Raw genomic sequence first — 8,054 nt, 5'->3', positions numbered from 1 at the left:
TGTTCAGTCTGCATGTACCCAGTGGCTCTGGAGGGAGGGCTAGATATGAAGTGAGCATGGGCTGCATCTTCCCCTAGGGTGTGGTGGCAGTCACTGCCCGGGTGGGAAACAGGTCTGGAGTTGAAGGGGCTAGAGCCAGAACAATGTGTGAGCTTGGCCTTTTTCCAGGCTCAATGGCCATCACTGCCCGGTTGGGAAACAGGTCTGGAGTTGAAGGGGCTAGAGCCAGAACAATGTGTGAGCTTGGCCTTCTTCCATGCTCAATGGCCATCACTGCCCTTTCAGGTGTGGGGTTGGGTCCTGAGGGGCTACAGTAAGAACCCTGAGAAAGTTGGGCTTCTCCCGGGTGTGATGGCAGTCTCCACATTGGTCTGGGATATAGCCGGGTCCTGAGGGCTTGGGGCAGTATTTCTGTGCTGGTTTCACTTTTTCCCCAGTGTTCACACTGTGGTTAGAGGCTGGAGGGAATGGGCTCTGAGCCAGAAGGGATCAGGCCGGAGGGGTTGGTGCCACACCACTGAGCTGGTCCCACAACCTCCATACTGTGCACTGAGAAGCGAATTCCTGTGATGGCGGTCTCCAGCCTGTAGTTAGCTTCACTCTCTCCAGAGTGTCTGCAGGGACACATGACCTGGAATGACTGTCTCTACTGGGCAGAGGCAGGTCCAAGGTCTGAGCTAGCTCTGTTTCCTCGAAGTGCACACACACTCATTGGTAATGGCCTCAGCTCAGTGTGGAGCAGTGCCGGAGCACGAGGGGCTAGAACATAAGCCTGGTACAGGCTGCGGGGGGCACTGGGTACATCCCAGGAATCCAGCCAGAGGCCTGGGCAGCAATCAAGCACCCCTTCTCCAGGGAGGGGTTTGAGTGGAAGGATTCAGTCCCACGAACATTCTTTTCTGACACTGAGGTCTGTGACTGTCCCATCCCACATGTGGTCTGTCCACCTGAGCTCATGCCATGAACTCTGGAAGCGAGTCAGGGTGAGAATATGGGGGAAGGGTGGACCCAAGTGCTCCCCATTGTCCAGGTACAGTCACTCCTTACTTCCCATCCTCACTGCGCCCATCCCGCCCCTGTCCCGGGTAGCTCATGTTGGGTGGTCTCATATATGGGTCCCCTGATTCTAAGATGAGCTACTCTGAGGAGCCACCCTTCCCAATCTCATTCCATCCACACCCACAGTAGTCGTCAGACATCACAGGATCACAGAGTAGGATCGAGAGCCTCCTCCAGCGAATCCAACATTTTGAGCATCCCAACACCCTGTCGTGGGGTTTGGTGACTTCTGCATCATCCCCCTCCTATGTTTTGGGAATGTAATGACAACCCTTGAACAAAACAGATCCGACCCTTGATTTTGCTCATTCAATGCCTCACAGAACCTGGACCAGCCTCTACTCCCTTTACTCCCTGAATCACATCTTTCTCCCTCAAGGGAGATGATCCCTGATTACTTTTATTCACACACAGGGACACACAGTCACCAACCTGGAATGTCCTATCTACCATCATACACCCTTTTGTGTAGTAAAACACCGGTCTTTCGGGAAGGCGGTCAGGCAGAGCCACCCTCGCCTCACTCAAACACAAATCTGGCCCTCTGAGTCTCAGGCTGGTACAGCCCTGGGTCCTGGCTGAGGGAAGGAAGTGCTTCCCAACCTCCAGTGAGGGAGAAATCGAACGTGGAGTTCAGATTCAACCTCATGTGTCCTAAAGAGGCAGTCTGGGAGATTGAGCTGGGACACGGAAATATCATTTCCAGGAAAATCTGTGTCATGGGGCGGGTGGAAGAGTATTTGACGGGGACCATGTAAGAACACAGACCTACTAACCACCCTTGCCATAGAACCTGACGGGCCAATTTCCACTCAAGGGTATAGAGACGACCAGGCTGGAGGAGGGTGGTCAGCTGGCTAGGGCAGGGAGGATGTGAAAGCTTCCAGATTGGAGCTCTGGAAGGGGGTCATGAGTTCCTGCTGATGGGGAGGGGGAATGGCAGAGATGAATGGGAACCGCCAGACCCCAAAGGAGGAGGGGGGTTTGGAGAGAACTAGAAGAGGGCCTTCGGGGGAAAGGGAGGACGTGCCAATGTGGCCAGGCAGAGCCCACGCAGGACCCAGACCTGGGGCACTCCGCTGGCTTGACTGCAGGGATGGTAGCAGAGGCTGGCCCAGAGTCCCCACCACAGGATGCCAGAGATACTGTTCTGGAAAAGGCTCTGACGTGGAGCAGCGCCCGGCCCCGGCCCCCTCCCCCTCCCCCTCCCCCTCCCCCTCCAAAGAGAAGGCAGAACACAGAATATGAGAGGCACTTTAATTGGAAAATGCTGTGAAACTGGGGTGGGGCGGGGGCAAAACAAGGGGGAGAGGAAGCCCCGGCTGAGGCAGAACAGGAGGGAACGAGCTTGGCCACAGCTCCCGGGCCCCAAAGGTACCAGCTGCTCCTCTTGCAGGAAGACACTGGGCTCAACCTGTGAAACAGCAGAGTCACGGAAGAGCCTCAAGCCAGGGCCAGCCCCCAGCCCTGCTCAACAGCCAGGACTGTGGGAAGGGGTACGGTGTGCGTAACACTCACTTCAAAGGGTCTGGAACTTGTCAGCCAGGTACTGCATGGCGGCTGCAACAGGGACAGGCATTAGCAGGCACTCCAGACAGAGGGATATAGAAGCCCGGCCCCCTATCCCCGTGAGGAACTGCCTAGCCCTGCAACCTGAAACCCCCTCCAGACCTGATGCAAAGAGCTCTGGGCCTGACCACTCCCCACCACCCGAATTGAATGTGGAACTGGTTCCTAAAGGGAAACAAAATGTGCCAGCAGCTCTCATGCTGTGGGCCGTGCCACAACCAGTCAGAATTCGTCACACAAACAAACAAACAATCCAACAAGAACCTTAGAAGCCACACCAAGCAGCAGTTCAAGGGAAAAATCAACGAGGCATCTCTAGAAGTCCTATCAGAAGGAGGATCCCTAGCATTGGTCTGATTGGCAAAGTGTGCATGCAGTCCAGACAGTACTTTGCTACTTGTACACACGCCCAGCTGGACATGCACAGCCGGCTCCAGGGCCAGGCCTGCTAGGTTCTCCTCCCCACAGGGATGTTGGTCCCTGCGAGGCCGAATGCACCTGCAGCCCACCCCCACCCCAGGTGCCCACCCGGGTTCTGCACTAAGACACCGCTCTCCGTCCCTGGTTCCTCATACCAAGTTTCTCCTTAAGGTCGTCAATTTCTCTCTGTAGCACGAGACTCTAGGCCAGCAGACACAGGAGGAAGAGAAATGATTAGTATACTCTGGCCTCCTCTCTCCTCCACCTTCTCCTCTCCCCCAGGCCCTCCATCCCAGAGCTGGGTGGCTAGACTGGCAAGGGCTCCTCAGTGGAAAGGAGGTGGGTTCCCTCCGTGGGGTACGTCATGGGGGCAGGGGAGGGGGGGCCCCACACATGTCAGTTGAACTTGGACCCAGATCCCACCCTCGAGTTTGGGCCTGCATTTCCAGGAGGCAGAGGAAGCATTACCAGAGGACAGCCCGGTGTCCCCAGGGTCTGCTGCTGTCTTTCTGGTCTTGGGGGATGGTCAAGCGGCTTCCGGTCACCTGAGAGGAAAAGGACACACAATCCAGCTTCCCAGGCTCCCAGTGAGGTGGAAAGGGCCAAGCGGGGTCTAACGTGAGGTGAGGTAGCACCACCCTCCGCTGGCAACAAGCCGCCCCTGCTCTGCCCAGAAGCCCGAACCTTCTCTCTGGGCCTGCCTCCCCTGTTCCCCAGGGGCAGCCATTTCGCCACTGTGGTCCCCAAAGACTGTGGCTCTGGATTCGACCCTCCCAGAGCTGCAGCCACAGCCAGCAGGTGGGAGAGCAATGTGGGCGAACAGGACTCAACAGAAAAGGCTGTTCCCCTGCAAGTCTACACCCGGAGGAGCTGTTTGGGGCACTGCCACCAATCACCCCGGCCGCACAAACCCCACACAGAGGATGATATGGCTCAAGGCCAGCCCTGCCAGCACCCCGTCTCCTGTGGGAGAAGCTGCCTGGGAGCAAGGCTGGGCCCCCAGCAGAGACAGAGCCAGAGGTTTCTGTCCTCAACCCCTCTCCCCTCCCCTCATATCAAACCCACGACACTCACCTGAGGGGACAGGCACCCTGGGCATGACGTCTCCCTGGTTCAGGGCCAAGGGCTCTGAGTTTCCTGGATCTTGGGGGCCTCTGGTGTTGAGGTCGTCACTGCAGGCTTTTCCACCATGCATGCGTGGAAAAGATGTGCCTGGCCTGTGAGTTGGCAGCTGAAACAAGAATTTCTCACCGATTAGGACTAAGGATGTGTGTGTGTGTGTGTGTGTGTGTGTGTGTGTGTGTGAGAGAGAGAGAGACAGAGAGAGAGAGAGTTGTGTGATTAGGGGCCGGGGTGAGGCAGGGAATTGGGAAGGGAACTGAAAGGCTGATCTCATTAGCACTTTCTACCTCAGTCAGCCTCAGGCCAGCAGGCAGAGCTGATCTAGGGACAACACTGGGGCACTGAGAAAGCCCAGGCCCCCTGCAAGGAAGGTCTGGGGAACAGCTAGGAAGTAGGATTCAGGAAGCTGGTGAGTCTAAATACTATGGCTTTTTGGGGAAATTTTTAAGGGATCCCCCGACACAATTCAGCTAACAGCCCTCCCTTCCATCCCAGCCCCAGTCTTGCAGAGGAGGCTGGAAACAGGCCAAGGGTGGAGAACCGGGCCCAGCACACCTGAAGTGCTACCTTAATGTTTGTCCCTAGTAAAAGGAGCCCGATCTGGCATCCTAATGACCCAGTGACCGAGGGGCACCGAATGACGACCCCTGAGGGATGGACAGAGGCAGCATGGGTGAAGACGTGTGTCCTGGGGGCGGTTGGAGCGGGGGGTGGGGGGGAGAGTGGGGAGAGAGGAGGAGCATGGCCTACTCACTTGGCCCTTTGCGGCTGGATCTCTATTTGGGTCCTTATCTTCTCCCGCCACCGCCTCAGACTCCCTTGCCCGCCTGGCCACGGATTTCTTCCCAGCGCCGGTGTGCTTGGACTCTTCGGTTCCCGAAGGGACCAAGCCATACCTCTTGGATCTCCCAAGCAGCGGGATACCAGAGATTGGGGGCAAGGTGGCCGGTTCCAGGGGAGTTGCCGAGATTCGCTCTCCCCCGGAAGGGAAGGTTCTCCCCAGGGTAAGTTTGGAGGCTCCCCCGAGGGATTTCTTCTCCTGGGCCCCCTTCTTCCTAGGAGTGACCCGCGGCAGGCCACCTGCAGCAGCAGCAGCAGCAGCAGCTCCCGGGTAGCTGGGCCTGCTGCCCCCCTTCTCCCAGAGCACGCTCTGCATTTTTTTAGGGGAAGAGGTGCCCTGCTCTCCCACGCCCTGCGTTTCCACAAGCGAAGTTAACCCTCGCGGAGCCAAGGACAGGGAAGAGCCTGGCACGTGAAGGAAATTCTCCCTGTCTTGGAAAATCGAGTGTCTGGGAGTGTCCCCGGGATCCTTGGGTCTGCTGGGCTCGGCCTGGCCTCCTCCTCTGGGGTAATTGCTCAACGTCATCAGCTCTGTCTCACTGAACTCATCTGAGGACTCGGGGTCAGACAGCAGCCAGGCCAGGCCTTTCTCGGGGAGCCGCTGGCGATCCGCAGCCACCTTCAACCTACGCTTAGGGCCTCTCTTAGGGTTCCCCCAGGCCCGGCCCGCTTCGGGCCCACCGAGGTGGAGAGGGCCGGCCGGAGCCGGCGGCGCTTCCCCACAGCTCTGGGCGGGCGCTCGTCGACCGCCGGGACCCGCCTCGAGGCCGGCCCACACGGCGGACACTTCGAAGGCGGCGCAGCTCTCCGGGGACGTGTGTCTGCGGACGCCCAGCACGTCCCAGTCGGCCAGCTGCCGCAGGATGCCCGCCGCACACTCCTCGGCCAGGTCCAGGAGGTTCCTCGTGTCGTCAGCCGGGGAGCCAGGTCGGCCTTCGCGGCCCCACAGCACCGGCCCTCCCGCTTCCATCATCTCCCGCTCCGACTGGAAGCCCTCGGGGTCCGGGAAGCCGCCCCCGCCCTCTCCGCTCCGCGGCTCCCCGGGCTCGGGGCCTGGGTCGGGACCCCGCGGGACTGCGGGGCCGGTCGGGCTGACGCTGGCCCGCTCCCCGCCCTCTGGGCCGAAAACCGTTACCCACACAGACACCTCTTCGGGAGAACTCATGTCGCTACCCTGGCGGCGCCGGAACCGGGGCGACGGTCGATGGCCCTAGTCGCGGTCGCGGTCACGGCGGGCGAGGCGGGCGGCGCTCAGAGGGCAGCGGCAGCCACCTCAGGCGTCGCACGAGCTCGCCTCAAACGAAACGACGCGCGGTTTTCAGCGCACCTCCCACGCCCGCGCCGCGGCCTCCTCATTGGTCCGGGCCCGGCCAACCAGCGGGCGCCTTGTTCGCCTGCCGGCTCGAGGCCTAACCAATGGGGTCGAGGGCCTCTGATTTGCCCCCAAGCCCGTGGGCGGTCCGGGCAGTGGGCTGGCGAAGGGGATGGTGGGAGTGCCTCCCTCTGTCAAGCCTCTCGGCCCGCCTCCTCCTGTCCCGCCTCCCCTTTCCGGTTAGAGTCACAGCTCTGAGGCTCCGTTTCCCATCTACACAGGGGGTCTGGGAGTGAGGGCGCCGGGCTCCAGGGGTGGTGAGGATGAAACGTCAAGATGGAGGCGCTGGACGCCTAGCACACGCCAAAAGCATTTGCGAGCCTCCCTTCCACCGCAAGCCTTAAGACCCAACAGGAGAATGGGCACAGGAGTCCCGCAGTCAGTGATCAGGGGTCAGCCAGAGAGCAAAGGGATCGTATTTTCCTTCTGTAAGGTCTCTGTCTCAACTGCTCCATCAAATGTGGCTCAGCAAACGTTATGGGCAGGTGGGTTTGGCGGACAGACTGGGGTTGGCGGACAGACTGGGGTTGGCCTCGCTCCATCAGCCCTTCGCCCGATCTGAGGCAAATTCAAAGAAGAGGAAATCGCAGTGGCCAGTTACACCCCAAAAGATGCTCCCCACCGCTGATCCTGGAGATGTGAACTAAAACCACGAATCGGGTTTCACACACTAGGTTGACAACCTTCAAAGAACTTAACCATTCCGAGGGTGGGAGAGTTTAGGAGCAAAGCCCTGTGGTGGTGGTGCAAGAGATCCATTTGGGAGGTAATCTGGCAGAATCCATTGAAAGCAACTTAGTGCCGGCATGGACTCTGTGCCTGGCACTCATCTAAGCGCTGGGCATAAATAGTAATGCATCCGCTTGACAAACCTATAACTATAGTACCAACTATTACTGGCCTCTTACCGGTGAGGAAACAGGCACTGAGAGGTTCAGCCACTGGCCCAAGGTCATTCGGCTCGTGGGGATCAGTGGCAGCATTGAAACCAATCAATCTGCCTCCAGAGTCCTTGCTTTGAGCCCAAGATCTTAAAACTGGAAGGAAAAATAAAAGCTATTTCCTCTATGTTCCAGCAAGTCCGCTGCCTGGTACCTCTTCCGGAGACACGCTAGTACGTGTGGTGTACAAGAACACATGCACAAGGGTATTGGTGATGGGAAAAACTGGGGACACTCCAAATTCCCGTCAGTAAGGAAATGGATGAATGCAACGTGGCTTAGCATCCAGTAACATAAAGCGTGGCAGTCCAAAGGAATGCATCAGGCCATTCTCACAGCTTTCGAAAGCATCCTCCTGACTTCAAACTGCAAGTTGCAGAATGATGGCATCAGATCCACATTAGTCAATGTTTTTAAATCCCAAATGAATCCTATGTAATGTTTGATAACCTTTGGGTGTATGTTTCAAGTTCTGAAAGACGGTTTTCACTGGATGTTAAAATGGTGGAATAGCTCCTAACAGGACCCCATAGGTTTATGGAACAAATTTGTGGCCTTGGACCTCCCCAGATTGGTTAGGGAGGTGTACAGTTGGTTTCCTTTAGACTCAATGTCACCTACAGGTAGCCTTGAAAACATCTGCTGTCATTCTGCTTTCAATTTGGGCATGTTGGGTTCAATCAGTTTTCCAATGGTATGATTATTTGGCTGCAATATTTATTCCTTCACTT

General features: G+C 57.7%; 1 pseudogene across 1 annotated transcript; it reads right to left on the bottom strand.

Moving 5' to 3' along the window:
• Positions 1-2,302: 2,302 nt before the first annotated feature.
• On the bottom strand, positions 2,303-7,174 carry LOC309652856 (uncharacterized protein CXorf49 homolog pseudogene; annotated as a pseudogene). The gene is made up of 5 exons: positions 4,123-7,174; positions 3,517-3,593; positions 3,204-3,249; positions 2,578-2,619; positions 2,303-2,473 (listed from the first exon to the last, which is right to left on the bottom strand). The product of its transcript is annotated as an uncharacterized protein CXorf49 homolog pseudogene (transcript).
• Between the last annotated feature and the right edge of the window lie 880 nt (positions 7,175-8,054).

The sequence above is a fragment of the Balaenoptera physalus genome (assembly GCF_965194825.1).
Source record: "Balaenoptera physalus genome assembly, chromosome: X".
NCBI classification, from domain to species: Eukaryota; Metazoa; Chordata; class Mammalia; order Artiodactyla; family Balaenopteridae; genus Balaenoptera; species Balaenoptera physalus.
The sequence above is the reverse complement of the archived record's forward strand: the minus strand, read 5'-3'. Positions and strand labels throughout refer to the sequence as shown.